Source organism: Palaemon carinicauda, chromosome 26 (assembly GCF_036898095.1).
Source record: "Palaemon carinicauda isolate YSFRI2023 chromosome 26, ASM3689809v2, whole genome shotgun sequence".
NCBI lineage: Eukaryota > Metazoa > Arthropoda > Malacostraca > Decapoda > Palaemonidae > Palaemon > Palaemon carinicauda.
In genome coordinates, this window is record NC_090750.1 from 82,629,031 (window position 1) to 82,641,572 (window position 12,542).

Genomic DNA, 12,542 nt, shown 5'->3' on the forward strand with positions numbered 1-12,542 from the left:
AAATTACTCTGCCTTTTTAAGTACGTCTTCCTTACTGAGCCTCGCGATCCTCATAGGATGCTGAGCGACTCCTAGGAGCTGAAGTATGAAGGGTTGCAACCCATACTAAAGGACCTCATCAAAACCTCTAATCTAGGCGCTTCTCAAGAAATGACTTTGACCACCCGCCAAATCAAGTAGGATGCGAAAGGCTTCTTAGCCTTCCGGACAACCCAAAAACAATAATAAAACATTTCAAGAGAAAGATTAAAAAAGGTTATGGAATTAGGGAATTGTAGTGGTTGAGCCCTCACCCACTACTGCACTCGTTGCTACGAATGGTCCCAGAGTGTAGCAGTTCTCGTAAAGAGAACTGGACATTCTTAAGATAAAAAGACGCGAACACTGATTTGCTTTTCCAATAGGTTGCGTCGAATATACTTTGCAGAGAACTATTTTGTTTAAAGGCCACGGAAGTTGCGACAGGTCTAACTTCGTGTGTCCTTACCTTCAGCAAAGCTTGGTCTTCCTCATTCAGATGGGAATGAGCTTCTCGTATTAACAGTCTGATAAAATAGGATAAAGCATTCTTTGACATAGGCAAAGATGGATTCTTAACTGAACACCATAAAGCTTCAGACGGGCCTCGTAAAGGTTTTTAAATAGAACTTAAGAGCTCTTACAGGACATAAGACTCTTTCTAGTTCATTTCAACCATACGATAAGTTTGGAATATCGAACGATATTGGTCAAGGCCGAGAAGGCAGCTAGAAAACCAAGTTGTAGAACATGTAGCCGTTTCGGATGAGAATCCGATGTTCTTGCAGAAGGCATGAATCTCACTGACTCTTTAGCTGTGGCTAAGCATATCAGGAAAAGAGTCTTAAAGGTGAGATCTTTCAGGGAGGCTGATTGTAGCGGTTCGAACCTGTCTGACATAAGGAAACTTAGTACCACGTCTAAATTCCAACCAGGTGTAACCAAACGACGCTCCTTCGTGGTCTCAAAAGACTTAAGGAGGTCCTGTAGATCTTTATTGTTGGAAAGATCTAAGCCTCTGTGACGGAAGACTGATGTCAACATGCTCTGTAACCCTTGATAGTGGGAGCTGAAAGAGATCGTTCTTTCCTCAGATATAAGAGAAAGTCAGCTATTTGAGTTACAGAGGTACTGGTCGAGGATACGGATACTGACTTGCACCAGTTTCTGAAGATTTCCCACTTCGATTGGTAGACTCTAAGGGTGGATGTTCTCCTTGCTCTAGCAATCGCTCTGGTTGCCTCCTTCGAAAAGCCTCTAGCTCTCAAGAGTCTTTCGATAGTCTGAAGGCAGTCAGACGAAGAGCGTGGAGGCCTTGGTGTACCTTCTTTACGCGTGGCTGACGTAGAAGGTCCACCCTTAGGGGAAGTGTTCTGGGAACGTCTACTAGCCATCGAAGTACTCGGTGAGCCATCTCTCGCGGGCCAGAGGGAAGCAACTAGCGTCAACCTTGTCCCTTCGTGAGAGGCGAACTTTTGCAGTGCCTTGTTGACAATCTTGAACGGAGGGAATGCATATAGATCTAGATGTGACCAATCAAGTAGAAAGGCATCTATATGAACTGCTGCTGGGTCCGGGATTGGTGAGCAAAATATTGGGAGCCTCTTGGTCATCGAGGTTGCGAAGAGATCTATGGTTGGCTGGCCCCAGGTGGCCCAAAGTCTCTTGCATACATCCTTGTGGAGGGTCCATTCTGTGGAATTATTTGTCCCTTCCGACTGAGACAATCTGCCATGACATTCAAGTTGCCTTGGATGAACCTCGTTACTAGTGAAATGTCTAGACCTTTTGACCAGGTGAGGAGGTCCCTTGCGATCTCGTACCATGTCAGAGAGTAGGTCCCTCCTTGCTTGGAGATGTACGCCAAAGCCGTGGTGTTGTCCGAGTTCACCTCCACCACTTTGCCTTGAAGGAGAGACCTGAAGCTTTTCCAGGTCAGACGTACTGCCAGTAGCTTCTTGCAGTTGAAATGCATTGTCCTTTGACTCGAGGTTCCATAATCCCGAGCATTCCCTACCGTCTAATGTCGCACCCCAGCCTACGTCCGATGCATCCGAGAAGAGAACGTGGTTGGGAGTCTGAACAGTCAGGGGAAGACCCTCTCTAAGGTTGATATAGTCCTTTCACCAAATCAGACCAGACTTTATCTTTCTGGAAACCGGGATCGAGACCGCTTCTAGCGTCTTGTTCTTTTTTCAATATTAATCTTACCCGATGATCATGTAGCTGTCAACTCCGTTGCCCGACAGAAATCTACGGTCGGGATACGCTTATACAGGAGGGGTGTACTCACCAGCGCCATCTGTGGTCAGGTACTCCAGTACTTCTTGTCAACAAGACCTCAATTTTTCCTCTGTCGTGCCGCCGGCAAGACCTACATGGATACGCTGTTGATTTTGGAGTCTTTTGTTCACGGTTTTGGTGAAGTATTTGCTCTAAAATTTAGCCTTCGCTGTACAGGAAGCTTTTCCCTTAGCTTAGTTAGCTTTTGGAATTAATTTGATTTATTGGTTAACGATCTTTGCTTTACTTTGGAATTCCCCCTTGACTGTTCCCTAAATTCAAGATGTCCGACCACTCTCAAGCTCCTAAATATAGGCGATGTAGTGTTAGGACTTGTAATAGGCGTCTTCCGAAGGCCTCTGTTGATCCTCACACCCTTTGTTCCGATTGTAGGGGAAAATCCTGTCAATTGGAAGATCGATGTGGGGAATGTGCGGGGCTTTCGGAATTCGAATTTAATGAATTCCTCAAATATACAACTAGGTTAGAGAAGGAGAGAGTTAGGAGTTCTTCTTCTCGCTCTTTGGTTTATTCCTCTCCCCATGTCCCTCAACCTTTTCCTTCCCCTGTGGTGGTGACCCCCGAACCTGCTACGAGTGCTCAGCCTGATATGACGGATATGTTGCGTGCCATTCAGGCTCTTGGTGATAAGGTGGAGTCGTTAGTTAGTGACCACAATCTTCTCTTGGCAGATGTCAAGGAGCTTAAAGTGAAGAGTGCAGTGGGAAGTGTTAGTGCCAGTGCTGTGCATAGTGTCAGTGTCAGTGTTGCGCATGAGGATACTTCTGTGCGTGCCAGTCGTCCTCCCAGTCCGGGACCTCTTGCAAGCTCCCAAGCCCAGGGGAGAAGCAACGTCGAAGGACCAAAGGGTTCGGCAGGCCTTGATCGGCGCACAGTTGTATCCTCAGTGGTTGCGGGCGTATCTGATAGAGATCGTCACTTCCACTCCCAGACGAATGAGCCCTTAAATTCCTCGTCTGCGGAAGAGGTTTCCAGGAGGAAACGGTGGACCCAGGTCTCACGACCTCTCAAATGTAAGGTCCCTTCCGAGCTAGTCCAACGGCCCAGGTGTAGCCACTGGGCCAGTTCGGACTCGCCGCAGTCATCTGATGACTGCACACCTCCCAAGAGAGGTAGAGTGGTGCCTCAACAGGCCTCTGCTCCAACCACTGTGGACCCCAAGTGGTCAATGCTGCAGACTATGCAGTCTCAGCTTGCGGCTTTGATGCAGGAGTATCAGGCAGAGAAGGTTAGCACCCCTCCTCCTGCGAGCACTCCTCCACCTTTACGCAGTCCTCCCTGTCAGATGCAGCCGCATCGGGAGTTGCCAGGTTCCAGCACTATGCGGCAACCTCCTCAACCCATGAGGCAGGAGCCTCATGCTATGCGACAACCTCCTCAACCCCTGAGGCAGGAGCCTCAGGCTATGCGGCAACCTCCTCCACCCTTGAGGCAGGAGCCTCATGCTATGCAGCAACCTCCTCAACCCTTGAGGCAGGAGCCTCATGCTATGAGGCATCCTCCTCAACCCATGCAGCACGAGCCTCATACCATGCAGCAGCCGCATTCTATGCAGCATGAGCCTCATCCCATGCAGCTGTAGCCGCATGCCATGCAGCATGAGCCTCATGCCTTACAACCCGTTCTGCAGGATTCAGCCATTCAGCCTGCCACTCTGCCTTTACCTCTCGCTACTCAACTCTCAGGCGATGAGGTTTCTGAGGATGAAGCTGCCCATCTGGATGATCCTCCATCTGAGGTGGAAGGACACAAGTCTTCGCCGCCTTCCTTAGACTTTCGCAAGGTCCTGGCTCTGTTCAGAGAGTTGTACCCTGAACACTTCGTGTCTGCAACCCCTCGTTCTCCTCCCTCCGAGTTTTCTGTGGGCATGCAGTCTACTACGCCTGCCTACACCAAGCTTGTCCTCGCCAGATCATCAAGGAGAGCTTTGAGGGTTTTGGGGGATTGGTTGCAGTCCAAGCAGCAACTGGGAAGGACCTCTTTTGTGTTTCCTCCTCCTAAGCTGGCTTCTAAGTCGGGCGTCTGGTATGCCACGGGAGAGGAACCTGGCTTGGGGGTTCCTGCCTCTGCCCAGGCCGACTTCTCAAGTTTGGTTGACTCTCCCCGCAGGTCGGCTATGAGACGCTCGAAGGTCTGCTGGTCCTTTTCAGATCTGGACCACTTGATGAAGGGAGTCTTTCGCGCCTTCGAAATTTTTAACTTCCTCGATTGGAGTCTAGGAGCCTAAGCAGGAAGACTGCTCCTTCTGACAAAGACGCGGCCATGCTGATCATGTCCAGTATGGACAAAGCAATTCGCGATGGTTCTGGCGAACTTGCGGCTATTTTTGTCTCAGGAGTCCTCAAGAAAAGGGAACATCTATGCACCTACTTATCGGCTGGTATCACCCCTTGCCAGAGGTCAGAGTTACTGTTTGCTCCTCTCTCCAAGTGCCTGTTTCCGGAGGAGTTAATCAAGGGGATGGCTGCGGCTCTTATCCAGAAGGATACGCATGACCTCATGGCTTCTTCAGCACGTAAGGCGAAAACCTTACCTTCCGTGCCTGGATCTTACCGCACCCCTGTTGCTGATACACCTGCTACTAGGTTCATTCCGCCCTTTCGTGGTAGAGCCTCCAGTAGAGGAAGTACCCGTGCAGACAGTCAACGGGGCAAGTCAAAGAAGGGTGCCAAGTCCACGAAAAGCAAGCTTTGACTTCCTTCCTCTCCAGACAGCTGTAGGAGCCAGACTCAAGACCTTCTGGCAAGCCTGGGAGAGCAGAGGTGCAGACGCTCAGTCTGTCAAGTGGCTAAGGGAGGGATACAGAATTCCGTTCTGCCGCAATCCCCCTCTGACCACTTCTCCCATCAACCTCTCTCCCAACTACAAGGAGAAGGACAAGAGGCTAGCGTTACAACAAGAGGTGTCGCTCCTGCTACAGAAGGAGGCAGTGGTGATAGTTCGGGACCATCAATCCCCGGGCTTTTACAACCGTCTCTTCCTGGTGGCCAAGAAGACAGGAGGTTGGAGACCGGTGCTGGACGTCAGTACGCTCAATGCTTATGTCACCAAGCAGACGTTCACAATGGAGACGACGAAGTCGGTCCTAGCAGCGGTCAGGCAGGAGGACTGGATGGTCTCGTTAGATCTGAAAGATGCCTACTTTCACGTTCCCATCCATCCAGACTCCCAACCTTTTCTGAGATTCGTCTTTGGAGAGGTTGTGTACCAGTTCCAAGCCCTGTGCTTTGGCCTGACCACGGCACCTCTTGTGTTTACGCGACTGATGAGGAATATTGCGAAATTCCTTCACTTGGCAGACATCAGAGCCTCCCTTTATTTAGACGACTGGCTTTTAAGAGCTCCCACAAGTCGTCGCTGTCTGGAGAGTCTCAGATGGACTATGGATCTGACCAAGGAACTGGGCCTCCTGGTCAATTTAGAGAAGTCCCAGCTCGTTCCTTCCCAGTCCATCGTTTACCTGGGTATGGAGATTCAGAGTCGAGCTTTTCGGGCTTTTCCGTCGGCCCCAAGAATCAACCAAGCCCTGGAGTGCATCCTGAGCATGCTGAGGAGGAACCGATGCTCGGTGAGGCAGTGGATGAGTCTAACAGGGACTCTCATCGCTAGCCCTGTTCATCGAGTTAGGGAGACTCCACCTCCGCCCCCTTCAGTACCATCTGGCAGCTCACTGGAACAAGGATATGACGCTCGAGACGGTCTCAATTCCTGTTTCCAAAGAGATGAGGGCTACTCTAACGTGGTGGAAGAACAGCATTCTTCTCAAGGAAGGTCTTTCGTTAGCTGTTCAGACCCCCGACCATCATCTCTTCTCGGACGCATCAGACTCGGGCTGGGGCGCGACATTGGACGGACAGGAATGCTCGGGGATATGGAATCAGGAACAGAAAACGCTTCATATCAATTGCAAGGAGTTGTTGGCGGTTCATCTGGCCTTAATGAACTTCAAGTCCCTCCAGCTAAACAAGGTGGTGGAGGTGAACTCCGACAACACCACAGCCTTGGCGTACATCTCCAAGCAGGGAGGGACTCATTCGAGGAAGCTGTTCGAGATCGCAAGGGACCTCCTCATTTGGTCAAAAAGTCGAAAGCTCACGCTGGCAACGAGGTTCATTCAGGGCGATATGAATGTCATGGCAGATCGCCTCAGCCGGAAGGGTCAAGTCATCCCCACAGAGTGGACCCTTCACAAGAAAGTTTGCAACAGACTTTGGGCCCTGTGGGGTCAGCCAACTATAGATCTGTTCGCTACCTCGATGACCAAGAGGCTCCCATTGTACTGTTCCCCGATTCCAGACCCGGCAGCAGTTCACGTGGATGCCTTTCTGCTGGATTGGTCCCATCTCGATCTGTATGCATTCCCGCCGTTCAAGATCATCAACAGGGTTCTTCAGAAGTTCGTCTCTCACAAAGGGACACGGCTGACGTTGGTTGCTCCCCTCTGGCCCGCAAGAGAATGGTTCACAGAGGTACTGCAATGGCTGGTCGACGTTCCCAGGACTCTCCCTCTAAGAGTGGACCTTCTGCGTCAACCTCACGTCAAGAAGGTACACCCAAGCCTCCACGCTCTTCGTCTGACTGCCTTCAGACTATCGAAAGACTCTCAAGAGCTAGAGGCTTTTCGAAGGAGGCAGCCAGAGCGATTGCCAGAGCAAGGAGGATATCCACTCGTAGAGTCTATCAATCTAAGTGGGAAGTCTTCCGAAGCTGGTGCAGGGCCAATGCAGTTTCCTCTACCAGTACCACTGTAACCCAAATTGCTGACTTCCTGTTACATCTAAGGAACGTTGGATCCCTATCAGCTCCTACGATCAAGGGTTATAGAAGTATGTTGGCAGCGGTTTTCCGCCACAGAGGCTTGGATCTTTCCTCCAACAAAGATCTGCAGGACATCCTTAGGTCTTTTGAGACCTCTAAGGAACGTCGGTTGTCCACTCCAGGCTGGAATCTAGACGTGGTCCTAAGGTTCCTGATGTCATCTAGATTTGAACCGCTACAATCAGCCTCTTTCAAGGACCTCACATTAAAAACTCTTTTCCTAGTATGCCTAGCAACAGCTAAGAGAGTAAGTGAGATCCACGCCTTCAGCAGGAACATAGGTTTCACATCGGAAACGGCTACATGTTCCTTGCAGCTCGGTTTTTTGGCTAAAAACGAGCTTCCTTCACGTCCTTGGCCTAAATCGTTCGAGATCCCTAGCCTATCTAACTTGGTGGGTAACGAGCTGGAGAGAGTACTTTGCCCAGTCAGAGCTCTTAGGTACTATCTGAAAAGGTCAAAACCTTTACGAGGACAATCAGAAGCCTTATGGTGTGCTGTTAAGAAGCCTTCGCTACCTATGTCTAGAACGCAGTTTCTTACTACATCAGGCTTCTGATTAGAGAAGCTCATTCTCATATGAAGGAAGAAGACCTTGCTTTACTGAAGGTAAGGACACATGAAGTGAGAGCTGTGGCTACTTCAGTGGCCTTCAAACAGAACCGTTCTCTGCAGAGTGTTATGGATGCAACCTATTGGAGAAGCAAGTCAGTGTTCGCATCATTCTATCTCAAAGATGTCCAGTCTCTTTACGAGAACTGCTACACCCTGGGACCATTCGTAGCAGCGAGTGCAGTAGTAGGTGAGGGCTCAGCCACTACATTCCCATAATCCCATAACCTTTTTTAACCTTTCTCTTGATTGCTTTTATTGTTGTTTTTGGGTTGTACGGTCGGCTAAGAAGCCTTCCGCATCCTGGTTGATTTGGCGGGTGGTCAATTCTTTCTTGAGAAGCGCCTAGGTTAGAGGTTATGATGAGGTCCTTTAGTATGGGTTGCAGCCCTTTATACTTTAGCCACCTAAGAGTCGTTCAGCATCCTAAGAGGACCGCTACGCTCAGTAAGGAAGACGTACTTATTAAAGGCAGAGTAATGGTTCAAGTCGACTTCCTTACCAGGTACTTATTTGTTTTTTATTGTTATTTTGAATAACTAATAAAAATGAAATACGGGATACTTAGCTTCTTTGTTAACATGTATACTGGTCTCCACCCACCACCCTGGGTGTGAATCAGCTACATGATCATCGGGTAAGATTAATATTGAAAAATGTTATTTTTATTACTAAAATAAATTTTTGAATATACTTACCCGATGATCATGATTTAAATGACCCGCCCTTCCTCCCCATAGAGAACCAGTGGACCGAGGAGAAAATTGAGGTCTTGTTGACAAGAAGTACTGGAGTACCTGACCACAGATGGCGCTGGTGAGTACAACCCCACCTGTATAAGCGATCGCTGGCGTATCCCGACCGTAGATTTCTGTCGGGCAACGGAGTTGACAGCTACATGATCATCGGGTAAGTATATTCAAAAATTTATTTTAGTAATAAAAATAACATTTTCCAGTGAAAAGCTAGATGGTATAGAAGAGGACGGAGGTGTAGTCTTCCTAGTGACACAAATTGATCCACGGATGACAGTGTCCCTACCAGACTCATCCACAGCCTGACTGGGCAGCGTTCCTTCTTCAGCATCTTCTGGATGGATAGCAGGGCTGGGGGTTGATCGTCTTGTTCAGCAACGTCCTCATCAGAGGGTTCCTCATCTGAAACTGATGAGGAAACGGCAACGGAGTGGGCAACGTCTGACTCGCTGAATCCGGTCGCACTGGTGGATGCGTGACGGAGCCGGACGCAATATCATGGCACTACTGCACAGTCTGTGAACTGTCAGCAACCATGGTTGCGCGAGGAAGTACAGCGTCAACCCGAAACTGTCTAGACTGTCTGGGTTGTGCAGTCAACACCCTACCGGGTTGCTGAGGTTGACGCACTGCGTCACAACAAGTCACCTCTGCTGGTTGTTGAACGTCTTCCTAGTGACACACTGAACGTCAACAACCACCTCCGAGCGTCGCTTAACGTCAACGTGCGACTGGCAACCCACACTGGGTCGCATCGGTGGAGGAACCACCTCAACTGGCAGACGCGAGTAGGATACCTCAGCGTCAACAGGGCGTACAACCAACCGGTAGGAAGGTTGTTGGCCAGAAGGTTCTTCTCCGTATTTAAGTCCTCTATCAAGGACACAAGCTTGGACTGCATGTCTTGCAGCAAAGCCCATTTAGGGTCTACGGGAGCAGGTGTGGCAACAGACGGGGTTAGCGACTGAGGCGGAACCATTTACCATCCCTGGAAGCCTTGTTATGTGTGCATAATAGTACAGCAAAACTTCAAAGGCTCGACAAAAGTTGAGAAGTTGACCTGTAAACAACTGGAGCGTCTCCTGGCTAGGCGCCAGGGCGAGTCTACCAGAATTGAGAAGTCTACCTGGGCAGAGGCATGAACTCCCAAGCCGAGAACTTCTCTCGTGTCCTATCAGACTCTCGCTCTATAAGCCAGTTTAAAAGAAGGGAAATCAAAGGCTGTATCCCTGAAACTCCTCCTGGTGCAAAACCAGTCGCCTAGCCAACGTAACGCTCTCTAGGAGAGCGAGAGAGCACTAGCTTAACAACAACGGCTTCGAAGTAGCTAGGCCTAGTGTAAGTTCTGACGTGAGGCGAACGAGGAGCAGCAGTTACAAGATCCGGACGAAGATCCTTAAAAAATCATCATGATTTAATTAAAGTCCATAGGAGGCTAAGCAGCTTAAGGCTCCTCTCCAAATGACAGAGTCCTCAAAGGAATATCAGTAGGAGGGAGAACAGCACTTTCTCATCTACAGGAACCTTGTCCGAGAAAAGCTAGGTATCTCAGTGAGGGTCTCACTGGTGCATTAGCAGCAGACCAGAAGGCAACGTTATGTAACTGCCTGACAGTCTGTGAACTGCCAAAAACTGAACTGTCAACCACAACTGGTGCGTGAGGACATACAGCACTGGTGCATTAGTAGCAGACCAGAAGGCAACGTCATGTAACTGCTTGACAGTCTGTGAGCTGGCAACAATCATAGCTGTGTGGGGAAGCAAAGCCTCTACTCCTGACTGACTAGTCTGCTGCGGGCGAGTAGCGGTAACCACAGTGGGTTGCGGAGGTTGACGCACAGTGTCAAAACAAAGCAACTTAACTCCACCCTCCTGTTGTTGTGGCAACTCGCGAACGTCAACGGAGGGTAGCGTGCGTCTGTGAACGTCAACGTGCGGCTGGCAGGGTACACTGCGCATGGGAGGTGGAACTCTCACAAGCGGAGTGCGGGAGCAGGTAGCGTCAGTGTCTACTGTACGCACAACCGTGGTTGGTTGTAGGCTAACGGGTGCAGCGTCAACCTACTCCGCACGATACTCCTGCAAAAAGATGCTAACTGTGTCTGCATAGACTGTAGCAAAGACCACTTAGGGTCTACAGTAGCAGGTGCGGCAACAGACGGTGTTACTGCCTGTTGCGGTACCGCTTTGCCTCTCTTAGGAGGTGAGCAGTCGTCGGAAGACTGCAGCGAGTCCGAACTGACCCAGTGGCTACACCTGGGCCGTTGGACTTGCGAGGAAGGGACCGACTTGCACTTAATAAGCTGCGAGACCTTGGTCCAAGGTTTCTTACGAGAAACCTCTTCCGCAGACGAGAAGTAAATGGGCTCTCTCGTCTTTGTGTGGGTGGGGCGATCTTGGGTAGATACGCCCGAAACCACGGAGGGAAAACGTCTGTTCGTTGATCAAGGCCTGACGAACCCATAAGTCGTTCGACATTACTTCTCCCCTGGGCTTGGGAGCTTGCAAGAGGTCCCAGACTAGGTGAACGACAGGCACGAACAGACGAACCCTCGGACGCAACACTGTAACACTTTGCGCATATCACTTTATCACTTCGATTTTCTGTTTTGCACTTATTTCACTGAAATCGAAACTTTTACTGATTTCTACCTGAAACACGCAATTCTACCCTTCATTAAAAGGTAGTAATTGCGAAAACAGTCGTATAATGCAGCTCATTAATACTAGCAAAAACAGAAAACATATAAAGATAAAGAATTCAGTGGCTGGGAAAGAGACTACAGTAAACACTAGTTCAATTAAACTACGTTTACAATCTCTCACCGCACATAGCCTGGGGACAAGAATAAAACCCTAGAAACGTTTTACCTTCTTCCCCGTACAGCGACTAGGGAGGAGAGTGACACGAGAACAACGTTACCCGCTTGAACGGAACGTTTTTTCTCCTCTCTCTCCCTCCGTTTCTATCTCTCTCTCTCTTTCTCTCTTGATTTCGCACCTGAGAGAAGAGCCCAATTATATATCGTCAAAAAAAACATGTAATATGGCTAAAGGAAAAAACTGAAAGGTTTTCCAAATAAAAAGTTCCTTTAATTTAGAATTTAAACCATTTAAGTTAAGAAAGAATGAACGAAACGTCAGAATCGATTTACTCTTACTGCAAAGTGAAACCGTGATACACTCTCTCTCTATCGTAACGATAGAGCGCATGTTGAACGTCCTGAACGTCAACAACTGCGTAGTCTAAAAAAACTAAACGTTAGTTCATCTTTGAAAACAGTACGAAGACTATCAAAGAAATTCTTTCATAAAACATTAAATTTAAAAAGTTTTAAATTCTTTAAAGGCTAAATACGATATAACGGGCTCAATGTTGATTAACTTCGGTTCCAAGTTAGGACCGCCTACTATCAGGAAAGGTCGCAAATAAACAAAACATAAAAATTTCTTTTTATATGTTATAAAATGGAAAGTTAATCGAAGAGGCCTAATAAAGGCGGAGAGATATAAAATATATAGATCTATAACGTGTTAAGCAAAATTACTAAAAACCTAAACACACTTCCGTCTAAGGGAAGGGTCGGCCATTTAAAAGTGAAAGAGAGTCCATACTCTCTTAGTCACCACAATTAAATCTATCCAAAACGAGTTCAAGTTTTGAGATGAAGATAAAACCCCTGCATAGCGAAAGCTCAAAACTAGAATAGTGTACTTCACCAAATAGTTGTGAAAAAAAATCCAGTTAGTAACAGCGTATTTTAGTAGGTCTTGCCAGTGGCACGACAGAGAGAAAATTGGTTCTGTGTTGACATGGAGTACTTGAGTACCTGCTCGACAGATGGCGCTGTTGATGTACACCCCCACCTGTATAGCGATCGCTGGCGTATTTTGTCCTTAGGTTTTTCTGTCGGGCAGCAGAGCTGACAGCTATATGATCACCGGCTAAGTTTAATATTGAAAAATACAAATTACCTACGAATTTGTCATTTTCTGTATAGGAATGCCTAATGAAATTTTATACCATGAATATGG